This window comes from Spermophilus citellus, assembly GCF_964194105.1.
Source record: "Spermophilus citellus genome assembly, chromosome: 4".
Classification (NCBI taxonomy): domain Eukaryota; kingdom Metazoa; phylum Chordata; class Mammalia; order Rodentia; family Sciuridae; genus Spermophilus; species Spermophilus citellus.
In genome coordinates this window covers 4,620,989-4,635,326 of record NC_138185.1, presented here as the reverse complement: position 1 = coordinate 4,635,326, position 14,338 = coordinate 4,620,989, and the positions used below count along the sequence as shown (strand labels likewise).

The window sequence follows — 14,338 nt, the reverse complement described above, 5'->3', positions numbered from 1 at the left end:
CAGACACAACATCTTTGTTGGTATGTGGTGCTGAGGATCAAACCCTGATCGCACGCATGCCAGGCGAGCGCGCTACCGCTTGAGCCACATCCCCAGCCCCCCTCTATTCATTTTTCAGTCAAAATCAGCCTTCTCCCTCCATCTTCCTTTCCACTACTTTAGAGGGAGCCTCTGCCAGGAGCGGTGGCGCATGCGTGTAATCCCAGGGGCTCCGGAGGCTGAGGCCAGGAGGATCCCGAGTTCAGAGTCAGCCTCAGCAAAAGCAAGGCTCTAAGCAACTCAGAGAAACCTTGTCTCTAAATAAAATACAAAATAGGGCTGGGTATGTGGCTCAGTGGTCGAGTGCCCTTGAGTTCAATTCCCCACCCCCCAAAAGAGGGAGCCTCTTTCCTTTTTAAACCTTTTATTAAGAATAGCACATGTATCAGTTGGTAGAGTGTTCGCAAGTACAAGGCCCTGGGTTCAATCCCCAGCACTGCCAAAAAAAAAAAAAAAAAAGAATAGCACACATGGGGGGGCTGGGGTTGTGCTCAGTGGTAGAGCACTCCTAGCCCGTGCAAGGCCCTGGGTTCTTCGATCCTCAGCATCACATAAAAATAAAATAAAGGTATTTTGTCCAACTACAACTAAAAAAAAATTTTAAAAATGAATAACACACATAATCTGGGGGTTGTGGCTCAGTGGTAGAGCACTCAACTGGCATGTGTGAGGCACTGGGTTTGATCCTCAGCACCACATAAAAATAAATGTACTGTGTCCATCTATAACTAAAGAATTAAAAAAGAATAGCACACATGGGCTGGGGTTGTGGTTCAATGGTAGAGTGCTCGCCTGGCATGCATGAGACACTGGGTTTGATCCTCAGCACCGCTATTGTGGCCCCCTAAAACTAAAAAGTATTAAAAAAAAAAAGCACACATGAGCTAGGCATGCTTGCATGCCTAAAGTCCAGGGAGGCTGAGGCAAGAGGATAACTTGAGCACAGCAGATTCAAGACCAGCCTGGGCAGCATAATGAGACCCCGTCTCAAAAAAAAAAAAAAAAGTGTGAAGCTTAATAATGTATCTTCCCCCATCCCCACCCCATACTGGGGATAGAACCTAGGAGGCGTTTACTCGCTCAACTCCATCTCCAGCCCTTTTTTTTGTATTTTGTTTAGAGACAGGGTCTCACTGAGTTGTCTAGGGCCTTGCTAAATTGCTGAGACTGGCTTCGAACTTGTGATCCTCCTGCCTCAGCCTCCTGAGCCGCAGGGATTACAGGTGTGCGCCATCGCACCTGGCCTGACTGCTTTTGTGGCAGTTATCCCTTGCTTTTGCAGTTGTACCATCTGAGCATTTGTTCCTAAACACTAGAGCTTTACCCCTTCCTTAAATTTTATATAAATGAAATGAGCAGTGCACTTGCAGTACTCATCTGTTGTCACATGGAGTCACAGTGAGTTCCTTTCCATTGCTGTGTTTTGTCTTTCACTGTACATTTATCTATTTGATTGTTAAGGGAATTTGAAGCCTCGCACCTCCCATACCTCTTGGTTTGGGAGGTCCGCTGGTCTTCCAGCAGTGCCCCTCTTTTAGTCTATTACAATCTTCAGCCTCAGGGATCTTCTAGTCATATGGCAAACCTGACATAGTTGCCTTGTGCCTAAAGCCCTTGAGTGTTTCTTCAGTGCAGGACAAAATCCCAAACCCTTAGCTTGGCTTTCAAGGCCTGTAATTATAAAGAGCTACCACAGCAGAGCATGTACTACATTCATTACATTCACAGTCGAGACCTTTAAACTCTCTCTTCTTGATCTGGTCCCAGCCATCTTGAACTGCTTGCAATTTTCCTCAGTGTGCCAGGTTCTCTCTTGACCCTGGACCGTGGCATATGCTGTGTGCTCTCACTCTTCCCTCAGGCTTCAAGTCAGCCCTTAGATGGCACCTCCACTGGCAACTTTCCCTAAAAGATATCCCATCTCTGGCGAAGTCAGCTCGGCTCTTCTGTGCTCCCCTGCTGCCCCATGCTCAAGTATCTGACCATTTTCTTTATCCTTTAGACTGTGGGCTACATAGGGGTGGGAGCTCGGGCTTGTGTGCCCTTATAGCCACCATGCTCAGCCTGTGTCAATCACACTGAATTGAGGTCTGAGTGATTTCTTTCTGGTATCCCCATTTCTATTCCAGGATCTGGTTTCTGTGGTGGGAACACCAAGGCGGTGTCCTTGGGGAGGCCAAGGAAAGCATGAGCTGCCTGTTTGATCTCTGTCACCAGCTGGAATCCTCTACACCCAAGATAGGGATGAAGCTTTCAGCAAAGATTTTGGGACTTTGAAGTTCTCCAGCAATGTTTCTGAAGCTTTGCTGACAGCAGGCCTGGGCTAGGTGGCTGAGATAAGCAGGATCCTCCAGCTGGGACCAGGGCAGCCTCGTGGGTTTAGAAAGGCCCTGTGCTTAATGTTCTGTCACTCTTTCTTTTTTTAGTGCTGGGGATGGAACCCGGGGCCTCACACATGCTAGACAGGCACTCTGTTGCTGAGCTGTGTCCCTGGCTTCCGTCACCATATTAATCCTTCAAAGTTTTGAAGAAAGTTCTCACATTTTCATTGTACTCTGGTCCCTAAAAATCATGTAGCCATTCCAGGCTAGGAACTCACTGCCAGGGCCTGTGAGGACCCCGGTCTCAGCTCAGGACAAAGGCTGCTCCATGTTGAAGCAGAACATAAACATACTAGCTCAGTAGAAAGGGTGTGGACTGTTTCAACACAAAGAAGTGAGGTGATGGGACCCAACTTATTATATTGTTTTTCACTAAGGTTACTATGTGTGTGTGTGTGTGTGTGTGTGTGTGTGTGTGTGTGTGTGTGTGTTTTACCCAGGACTGAACTCAGGGGCACTCAGCCACTGAGCCTCATCCCCGCCCCTATTTTGTATTTTATTTTGAGACAGAGTCTCACTGAGTTGTTTAGTGCCTTGCTTTTTGCTGAGGCTGGCTTTGAACTCACAATCCTCCTGTCTCAGCCTCCCAAGCCACTGGATTATAGGCATAAACATGCACAGCTACTAAGTTTACTATTTAATTTTGGTTAAAATGCAATATATTTAGAAATACAAGAAAATATGCAGTTAAAAAAAAAAGAAATGGGATGATGGAGATGCCAGTTACCCTCATCTTATCATCATACATTGTGTATGTGTGTTGAGGTGTCACATTGTGCCCCCTAAATGTGTACACTATTATGTCAAAAATAATATATTGAAAAAAATACCATATATCTTAGCCCCCTGTTCTCTGCCAGTGCAGTAAGAGCAGGAGTTGCACATCAAGGACTCTCTGAGGTTGAAATCACACTGAGGCAATGTCCAAGCCAAGTGGGCCTGGCCCCAGGAAAGCTGTGGAAGGGAGGCTTCCAGCCCAAAGTGTGGTTGCAACAGGGAGTGGCTCTCTGGCCATTCTGGAACCAGATGGCAGAAGTTGTTTAAGCCAAGAATAGATGAGGGGAATGGGCGTCTCCTCTGGTCTTCCTGGCCCTGTGAACGTCTGATATGGTGTGTGTTCCCTCCATTGCTTCACGTGGCCAGACCCATAAGTACTGAGCCCGTCTGAGAGCCTTGAGAACAGGTAAGACAGGCCCTTTGTCTTCAGAGCCCACAAAGCAGTGGGGAGGCAGATCACAAAAAACCCTCTGCCACAGGCAGATAAGCGCTCCCAGGGACAGCCAGGCAAGTGGGTGCTTAAGGAAGGAGGCTTCAGAGGAGTTGGCAATGAACTGAATCTTGCTAATAGAATTGGATTTTCCAGGAAGGCAAGGAAAGGGAAAGGGTATGGCCTCTACCTAGAGGTATAGAAGGGAATGACGTGTTTGGAGAACTGGTCAACCTGAGCACAACAGGGGAATGTGGTCTTTCCAGGGCCTTGGGAATCCATATTCAGTCCCTGTCCTGAATTAGTGCTCAGCATCTCCAGGTGGCAGTTGATCATATCAGGACAGGAGTAGACGACACCTGGATTGTTCCCTCCATGCTCCCACCTATTCCCTAGGATACCCATTGTTTTTCTACCTTGAGCAGAATGGCCAAGACCGGGATGTTTACATGAGCTGAGTCTGCAGAATTAAATTCCAGACTTCTCCAAAAAAGAAGACAGGGCGACAGCTGGCAGCTTCCTGAAAGTCTGAGATCAGAGGAAACTTTGACCTAGAGAGGAGGAAGAGGAGGACATCTAGTTGAGATTGGGTCCCAGCTAAGGGGTTCCTCAACACTTGGCTTCTAACACAGAGACCTCAACACTAGTGGAGGAAAGTATCTTTAATAGATTTATTAGGGTGTAACTTAACATACTATGAGATTCTCCTGTTTCTAATATACAATTCAATGATTTTTAGTAAATTTACAGAGTTGTACAACTGTCACCACAGTCAGCTTTATTTTTTATTTATTGATGCTGAAGATTGAACCTAGGGCTTCACACAACTAAGCACATATTCCATCCTTTTTATTTTTTATTTCAAGATAGGGTCTCTCTACATTTCCTAGTCTGGCCTTGAACTTGCAATCCTCCTGCCTCAGCCTCCTGAGTGACTGGGATTATAGGCATACACCCATGCCCGGCCACAATTCAGTTTTAGAACATTTCCATCACCCCAAAAGGATCTCTTGTACCCATTTGCAGTCCATCCTTATTCACACCCCAGCTCAGGTGAACATTAATCTGCATTCTGTCTCTATAATAATCTCCCTTTTCTGGACCACTTTGCATGATGTTCTTGAGATTCATTCATGTGAAAGCTTATGACAGCAGTTCTTTATTTGTTATTGCTGAGTAGTATTCCATTGTAAAGATATATCATATTTTATCTGTTTACCAGTTGATAATCTTTTAGATTATCTATCTACTTTTTAAAAAAATTTTTTTAGTTGCCAATGGACCTTTATTTTATTTATTGATACGTGGTACTGAGGATCGAATCCGGTGCCTCACTCATGCTAGGCAAGCACACTGCCACTGAGCCACCACTCCAGTCCCTTATATCTACTTTTTTACTATCAAGATTAATGCTGGGCTGCGGATGTGGCTCAAGCGGTAGCGCACTTGCCTGGCATGCATGTGGCCTGGGTTCGATCCTCAGCACCACATACAAACGAAGATGTTGTGTCCGCCGAAAACTAAACAAAAATAAATATTAAAAATTTTTAAAAAAAAGATTAATGCTGCGGAGCATTCACGTACAAGCATTTCGTATAAACATACATTTTTCACTTAGTGGGGTAGATACTTAGGAGTGGATTTGCTGTATGGTAAATTTTTTTTTAAATATTTATTTTTTGTTGTTGGATACAATACCTTTATTTTATGTATTTATTTTTATGTGGTTCTGAGGATCAAACCCAGGGCCTTGCACGTGTGAGGTGAGCAATCTATCGCTGAGCCACAACCCAGCCCCCGATGGTAAATTTTTTAACCTTTTAAGAAACTGCCCAAATTAATCTGGGGATATGTCTCAGTTAGTAGAGTGCTTGCCTTGCATGCATAAGGCCCTGGGTTCAATTCCCAGCACCACAAAAACAAACAAACAAACAAACAAAAAAACTCTGCCAAACTGTTTTCCAAACAGTTTTAATATTTTACATTCCCGCCAACAGTGAATGAGCATTCTAATTTCTCTGTTCTATGTTCTTTTCAACATTTGTTCACTTATTATTGTCAGTCTTTGGAGTTTTTTGCTTTGTTTTTGTTTTGGTACTAGTGATTGGCATATGCTAAGCACATGCTCTACCACTGAGCTATATCCCAGACCTTGTTATTTTTTATCTTGAGACAGGGGCTCACTAAGTTGTTTAGAGCCTTGCTAAGTTGCTGAGGCTGGCTTTGAATTTGTGATCCTTCTACCTCAGCCTCCTGAGTTGCTAGGATTTTCAGGCATGTGTCACTGTGCCCAGCTATCCCAGTCCTTTTTACTTTTTTTTTAATATTAATTTTTTAGTTGTAGTTGGACACAATACTTTATTCATTTATTTATTTTTATGTGGTGCTGAGGATCAAACACAGGGTCTCGCACATGCAAGGCAAGCGCTCTGCTGCTGAGCCACAACCCCAGCCTTCATTTTTACTTTTGTATTTTGAGATGGGGTCTCACTAAATTACCCAGACTAGCTGAAGCTTGCAATGCTCCTGCCTCAGCCTCCTGAGTCATTGGATTATGGTCCTATACCACGCTGCCTGGCCCAGCTGTCAATCTTTCTTGTTATATCCTTCTGCAGAACTTTTTTTTAATATTTATTTTTTAGTTCTCGGCGGACACAACATCTTTGTTGGTATGTGGTGCTGAGGATCGAACCCGGGCCACACGCATGGCAGGCGAGTGCGCTACCGCTTGAGCCACATCCCCAGCCCCCTGCAGAACTTTAAAAAATATACACAGTGCCTTGGCTCTATCTCAGACCAATCACATCAGAATCTTGGGGTTTGGGACCTTGGCATAGGTATGCGAAACAAAAACCTATCTACTTTAAAAGGTGCTACTATGCAGAAGAGTAAGGGACTAGAGGTTCAACCTCCGATCAGAAGCTCTGCCTTACCCAGCACTGAAAAGGGAGCTCAAGCCGGCCAGCCATCTCCCCCACACCAAGAGACAAATGGTTTGGGCCTGGGAGACAAGATTCCCTCCAAGAAAGCACGTGTGTGGTCCCAGGGTGGACCAGCTTGTTGATGGGGCATGATGATGCTCTCCTGTAATCCCAGAGACTCGGGAGCCTGAGGTAAGAAGATGCAATTCTGAGGCCGACCTAGGGCTACTCTGCAAGATCCTATTTCAAAATATGTTTTAAATGAGAGGGTTTGGGGTGTAGCTCCACAGTAGAACAAATAACTGGCATGTGTGAGACCCTGAGTTTAATCCCTAGTATGGGGGGTGGGAGGGCATGTTGGAAGGGAAAGTGAAGGAGCTTGGAAGTGGGTTGTGTGAAGAAGTCCCAACTTCTCCAGCCATGGTAGTACATGCCGCCTGTAATCCTAGCGACTGGGGAGGCTGAGGCAGGAGGATTGCAGGTTCGAGGCCAGCCTCAACAACTTAGAAAGGCCCTGAGCAACTTAAAGAGACCCTACCTCAAAATAAAAAATAGCAGTGAGCCTCCAGGTGGAACGCCTTGTATGGTGGAGCTGGCTGCTTCTGGGTTACCTCCAGCAATGCTAATGTAATGCTAAAGCAGTTCATGAGAAGGCAGCAAGTTCCCTGCTCTACAGAAAGATTTTGCAAGCAATTTGCCAAGTTTCAAATGATTCTGATCGCAAGTACCTGAAAGACTGGGCAAGAAGGATTCAAAAGAAAAGTGCCACCAAAGAGCATGCAGTCCGGACGATGATTACTCAGGGCACTATGCAGCTAAAGGAGTTAGAAGAAAACACTTGCTTCAGCAAAATCTTAATATAGCATTATTCTGGAGAATCTTCAAACCTCCATGTGATTTGTTGAGCCTGGTGGCAATGGACAGCTCAAGGCCAAGTCAAACTGTGTGTACAGTACTTGAGCAAAATAGCCAGACAGACAGGCTGTGTTACAGAGAGCAGAGAAAATCACATCGAAGTAATTGCCTGGGGACTGAAAAATATACTTGAGTTTTGAAAATGAAAACTAATAATAAAAATATAATAAAAAAGACTGGGTGTGACCCATCACACACACACACACACACACACACACACACACACACACACACACACGATAAAAAAAGAAGGAAGGGAGGAAGCTGGGCAAGGTGGCGCACACCTGTAATCCCAGTGGCTCGGGAGGCAGAGGCAGGAGGATCGCGAGTTCGAAGTCAGCCTCAGCAATGGTGAGGCTCTAAGCAACTCAGTGGAATCCTGTCTCTAATAAAATACAAAATAGGGCTGGGTGTGGCTCAGTGGTTGAGTGCCCCTGAGTTCAATCCCTGGTATCCCCTCCCCCCCCCCAAAAAAAAAAGAAGGAAGGAAGAAAAAGAAGAAAGAAAAGTCCCAATTTCTGCCTAGCCAGCTAAGATTGCAACGGGGCACTTCCCATGACCTTAGGGGTCGGTCAGGCCCCTGAGGAGATTAGGGAAGAATGACATTCCTGGCTGCAGACCAACTCCAGACAACCCTGAAGAATCGCAGAGAGATGGATGGTGCCACCGGAAGCAGAGAGAGCTTAGAGGCTTAGCTGGGAAGTAGGCCAGGGCCACACAGGCTGCCATAAATTTCCTCTTTTTGAAGAGTCTGTGGAGGATAATAACCATCCATTCTTGAATTCCACAAATGTTTATGGAGCCCTTCCATGTGCCAGACTCGGCCAGGCACTGGACATTCAGCCAGGAGTAAGAATGCCAGGCTCCCTCCCACCCCCGTGGGGCAGCACAATCAATAAATATCTAGGCAGACAGAAGGACAGGCAGTGAGGGGACGGGGCCTCTCATTGGGGTGACATTGGAGTAGAGGTCTGAGTGAACGGGGGAAGCCATCTACGTCGGGCATGTGTTTGAAGATGCACTGGCAGAAGAGCTAGTGGGAAGCCCACGCTGCTCAAACTGGTGTGTTCTGAATGGCGGGATAAGGTGGAGCCACAGAGGGAGGGGACAGGAGCTAGGTCACCTAGAATGTCTTGGGGGTCACGACCAGAGATCCAGGTTGAATTTTGTGCACCATGGGGAGCCAATGGAGAGTTTGAAAAGGGTAGAAAAATGTCATGGCTTGGATTTTTCAAAAGATCACTTTGGTTGGTACAGAGAAACTAGCCCTACAGTCGGAACTGTGAGGAGGGGGATGAGGCCAGTTGCCCAGGAGAACAGGACGGTGATCTGGACTTCTGTGGGTGCTCGTGGGGACAGGTATAGGGATGCGGAACATCTTTTGGAGTTGGAGACACCAGGATTTGCTGACATGAAGCATAGGATAAAAGGGGCAAGAATGTTTGGCTTGAACACTGTGTGAAGGGCAGGGCTCTGATCTGGGATGGAGAGAGAGAGAGGAACAGCATTTTACACTGGTGGGGGAGGGCTTGCTCAAACATGGAAAAGAGGAGAAAGGTCAAAGGGCTGCGATGTCCTGATTGCCAGCTATGGGTGGGCAGTCCTTGTTAGACCAATGCACATGCTATGTTGGGACTCCAGAGACTGTAGTATTAGGGCATCTTGGAAACAGTCAGTGCTGGAAGATGTTGGCTGCTTCTTGCAACTTTTAGGAAGGCCCTCCAAAAAGGAGACAAGTTTAAGCTAAAGATGGACCTAACATTATTATCAAAAGAAATAGTCCCACCAGGTGTGGTGGGTGGCTCAACGCCTATAATTCCTGTAATTCAGGAGGCTGAGACAGGAGGATCACAAGTTCAAGGCCAGCCTTAGCAGCTTAGTGAGGCCTTGTCTCAAAATAAAATGGGCTGGGGATGTAGCTCAGTAGTAAAGCACCCTGGGTTCAATCTCCAGTGCACCCTCTCCCCGAAAAAGTCCCTACCACTTATCACCTCCTCCCTTCAGTCACTTTGAAATGTCAACTGGTTTATGAAATCCAGCCATCTAGGTGGCACCGTTACAGATGCCCCATCCCTTTCTCCAAACAATCTGAGGCTGGAAAACCCATGCAGAGTGTAAGGAAACCGACGGTTACCTCAGAGGAACAGAGAGAGAGAGAGGAACAGAGAGAGAGACTGGCCCCCATGAGTAAATCAGCGTCAACCAGCAGCTGACACAGGCCTAGAAAGATGGGTGGAACCAAGAAAAAAGGAAATCAGAGGGAAAATGAGCTGCTCCAGGTCGACATTCAAGCCAAGACCGAGAGGGCAGGTACCAGTGCAGATGACCCAGGGCCCGGGAAGCAGCACCTTGTCAGAAACCTCACAGTCCTTGAGTTTCAAACCTGGAAAGTCCTTCAGGGACCAGGTGGCCAGCTCTGTCCCTGGATAAAGGAACTTGTCTTCAAGGAGGAAATGAGAAAGGAGAACACAGGGACAAGTCTCCTCCCAGCCTTAGAAGCCACAGAAACTCAGCCAACAGTTCTGCCCCGGCTGAACTTAGAAAGCCCCAGTCTTTTTTTTTTTTTTTTTTTTTAATATTTATGTTTTAGTTGTAGTTGGACCCAATATCGTTATTTTATTTATTTTTGTGTGGTGCTGAGGACTGAACCCATGGCCTCGCACGTGCTAGGCGAGTGCTCTACCGCTGAGCCCCAGCCACCAAGTCTTATATTTCCCCTTTACTCTATTTGGTAACTGTCCAGTCCCCAAGGGCTTGTTCTGTCCAGCTGTTTACATTGTGGGAACAGATGTAACCAAGTTCTTCCTGGGCTGCTATGTGTCCCCCTCAGGCCTCTCCTTCATTCCGACTGCAGTCCCTGTCACATGTCCTGGGCACACCCAGGACGACCCACACAGACACATGAGCTGCGTGCTCTTGGCTCGGCAGGGTGAGCAGCAGGGGTGGTGCCGTTTCCTGAGGAGCAGCTTGGCTGGACACGGAGGTTGGGGACGGTCAGAGGGGAGAGGAGCCGATGCAGCTTCTCCAAGCTAGGCGGAGATCCAAAGGAAACACAACTGGAGACAGGAGAAGCAAGGTAAGTGACCCAGCTGACATCCTGGGCAGAAACCCAGCTTGGCATCCTATGGCCACTGTCACCTCTGCTTACATACTTGGACCAGGTATTTCTTCCTGCTGCACCTCAGTTTCCCAACCTGCAGAACAGGGGCAATACTAGCTCTCCCCAGGGATCGATGTGAGCATTAACTGGGGTAATAAACAGAGAAGTTGGGGGAAGCTGGGTGTAGTGGTGCACACCTGTAATCTCGGCAATTTGGGAGGCTAAGAGAGGAGGATCACAAATTCCAGGTCAGTATGGGCAATTTAGCTGTCTCAAAATAAGGAATAAAGGGCTGGGGATGTGGCTCAAGCGGTAGCGCGCTCGCCTGGCATGCGTGTGGCCCGGGTTCAATCCTCAGCACCACATACCAACAAAGATGTTGTGTCCGCCAATAACTAATAAATAAATAAATATTTTTAAAAAATAAGGAATAAAAACTCCCTTGGGGGGGCTGGGGTTGTGGCTCAGCGGTACAGCACTCACCTGGCACGTACGAGGCCCTGGGTTCCATCCTCAGCACCACATAAAAATAAATAAAGGTATTGTGTCCAACTACAACTAACAACAACAACAATAAAAACTCCCTCAAAAAACAAATCAAAGCAAAAACAAAAAACAAGAAAGAGCTGGATGTGGGATTACATACCTGTAATCTCAGTGGCCCAGGAGGCTGAGGCAGGAGGATCGCAAGTTCAAGGCCAGCCTCAGCAATTTAGTGAGGGCCTAAGCAACTTACAAGACCCTGTCTAAAAATAAAATACATTAAAAACGGGGGGAGTGTGGGTGGGTGGGTGGGGTGGGTGGATGGGGATTTTGCTCAGTGGTTAAGTGCCCTTGGGCTCAATCCCCCATCCAAAAAAAAAAAAAAAAAAAAAAAGACACAGAGTGGATAGTTGAGAGCATGGGCTCTGGAGCCAGACCAGCTTGAGCTAATTACTTGACCTCTCTGGTCTCTGTTGCCTCATCTGTAATCTGGGGGCTGATGATACTTATAGGATGTTACCAGGTGTAAGTGAATTAGGGTTTGCAAAGTACTTTCTGCTTGTTAACAACTGGTTAAGGCTAATTACCAGAATCATTAATTGGGCCCTTTGGTACACCATGAAGTAGTTCTAGCACTTTATATGCTTTAATCACATAAAATCCTCACTTCTAGCTGGGAGTGTAGCTCACACCTGCAATCCCAGTGGCTTGGGAGGTTGAGGCAGGAGGATTGCAAGTTCAAAGCCAGCCTCAGCAATTTAGGGAGGCCTTCAGCACTTAGTGAAACCCTCTCTCTCAATAAAATATAAAAAAAGCTGGGGTTGTGGCTCAGTGTTAATCGCCCCTGGGTTTGATCCATGGTACCAAAAAGCAAAACAAAACAAAAAATCCTCACTGCTCCCCAGGACAGATCATCCCCATTTACAGAGGTGGAAGCTGAAGCTCAGAACAGATTGGCTTTTCTATTTCCTCTAGAACAAGGGCTGGTGAACCAGGGCTGAGCAGTGACTCCAGCCAGAAGCCTGCTGTCTGGACACTCTGGAGTTGGCTTTGTTGTGGACTCAACAAAGCCCGAAATAAGAACCATCTGGTGCTTTACCAGACAGCTTTGAAGAGCAGGACTGGAACCACGTCTGTCTGGACCAAGCACTTAGTGCTTTCCTGCCTGGGTCTCACTCTAGATGTAGAAAGCATCTCTTTCTTTCTTTCTTTCTTTCTTTCTTTCTTTCTTTCTTTCTTTCTTTCTTTCTTTCTTTCGTTGGCCATGTTTTATTTGTCCTTTTTCTTCAAACAGGACAGCCAAGATACAGACGCACAGAGTAAAATAAAATAGATGGACAGATCCTAGGAGACTGCGATGCTCATGCTACATTCAACCTGATTTTATTCATGCTTGCCTTGGGGTGGGGAATAGATCATTCGGTAAAAACATACATAAAACAAAGAATGTCTTACCATGTACAACTTTTAAATTACAATAATTATGTACCTTAATTACTTCCTGCACACAGGTCTAACATTAAAGTATTTTTAAGAAATAAACACAATTAAGACTTCTAGGAGGGCTGGGGATGTGGCTCAAGCGGTAGCGCGCTCGCCTGGCATGCGTGCGGCCCGGGTTCGATCCTCAGCACCACATACCAACAAAGATGTTGTGTCCGCCGAGAACTAAAAAATAATTATTAAAAAAAAGACTTCTAGGAACATTTTATCATAAATTAATTCCTAATTTTTCTTTGTAGATAGATCAAGCACCTCCAAAATACAAATTCCTATCCACGGTGAGTACTTTACTTAAAATGTAGGAAAGATTTCTTCCCAATCCCTCTGAGTGCCGGGAATACTCCTTTTCCCTCTTCAGTGGAAGGGATTTGGGGATTCTCATCTCTCATCAAGAAGTTTGGGGTCAGGGACACAACCAAAGCCCGTCCTCCAACATCATTCTGAGCTGTGAGGGCTGAGGACAGTTGTTGTTTGGTGCTGGGATTGAACCCAGAGGGACTTTACCACTGAGACACATGTCCACTCCTTTTTATTTTATTTATTTATTTATTTATTTTAAAGAGAGAATGAGAGAGGGGAGAGAGAGAGAGAGAGAGAGAGAGAGAGAGAATTTTTAATATTTATTTTTTAGTTCTCGGCGGACACAACATCTTTGTTGGTATGTGGTGCTGAGGATCGAACCCGGGCCGCACGCATGCCAGGCGAGCGCGCTACCGCTTGAGCCACATCCCCAGCCCCTTTATTTTTTATTTTTCAGACAGGGTCTTGCTATATTCCTTAGGGCCTCGATGAGTTGCTGAGGCTGGCCTCCAACTTGTAATCCTCCTGCCTCAGCCTTCGGAGTCACTGGGATCACGGGCGTGCACCACTGCAGCTGGCCTGAGGATGGTTTTGAAAGAAAGGGAAACCCAGGTAATGGAGAGGGGCAGGCTGAGTGGGCAGGTCCCTGGAATCAGGGCACCTCTGAAATGGAAAAGAACCAAAGGAATGCCATTTTGCTCTGACCTGCCTCCATTTTATGCTTGCTTAAAATGCCTTCTTTCCAGCCTCCTGACGCTGTGTCTGTGCTGACAGTACAGCAGGACCTCCCCGCCCCTGACTACGGCCCTGATGGACAACAGAAATGACTCTGAAATGGATAATCCAAACAATTCTCTCATGTTACCAAAATATGTCTCAACAAGGTCTTTTCTGACCTACATCTGGCTCAACTGTCTTTGTGGTTTTTGTGGGTTTTGCCTTTATAAACTCTATATTTCAAAATCCAGGAACTGGGAGTTCTGGGAGGCGCTAGCCCGCTCCCAACGGCTTGCCTGGCACACTCATTAAAGGACTTTTCCCCTTCAATTTGGCTTCATAAGTGTGGTGGTCTGTCATTCTGCTCGCTGCGTAACACCTGCCCAGCTGCCCAGCTCCAGGCTGTGTGGAGTCCACGGAGCTGAGGCCGACAAGGGACAGCAGAGGAAAAGAACCCCAGGGTGCTCTAGGTCCTGCCTTCTCCCCAGGGTATTCCAGGGCTCCAAACCAATTCCATCACTGAGAAAATATGTACTCAGCACCTTCTGTGTGCCATGCACTGTTCTAAGCACTAGGGATAAAGTGTTGAACAAATCCCAGCTCTTACAGAGACAGACAAATACACAAGAAAATATTTCAAAACATATCTGTCATCCTAGCGACTTGGGAAGCTGAGGCAAGAGAATTGCAAGTTCAAGGTCGGCCTCAGCAATTTAGCAAAGCCTTAGCAACTTAGCAAGATCCTGTCTCAGATTTAAAATTTAAAAGTGCT

General features: G+C 46.4%; 1 long non-coding RNA gene and 1 pseudogene across 2 annotated transcripts; both read left to right on the top strand.

Moving 5' to 3' along the window:
• Positions 1-7,131: 7,131 nt before the first annotated feature.
• Positions 7,132-7,406, top strand: LOC308647410 (LYR motif-containing protein 2-like; annotated as a pseudogene). Its single transcript has one exon. The product of its transcript is annotated as an LYR motif-containing protein 2-like (transcript).
• A 3,041-nt stretch (positions 7,407-10,447) lies between these two features.
• Positions 10,448-13,694, top strand: LOC308648098. The gene is made up of 5 exons (XR_014021780.1): positions 10,448-10,624; positions 12,022-12,468; positions 12,789-12,827; positions 13,307-13,461; positions 13,596-13,694. It is a non-coding gene; the product is annotated as an uncharacterized lncRNA (long non-coding RNA).
• Positions 13,695-14,338: the final 644 nt, after the last annotated feature.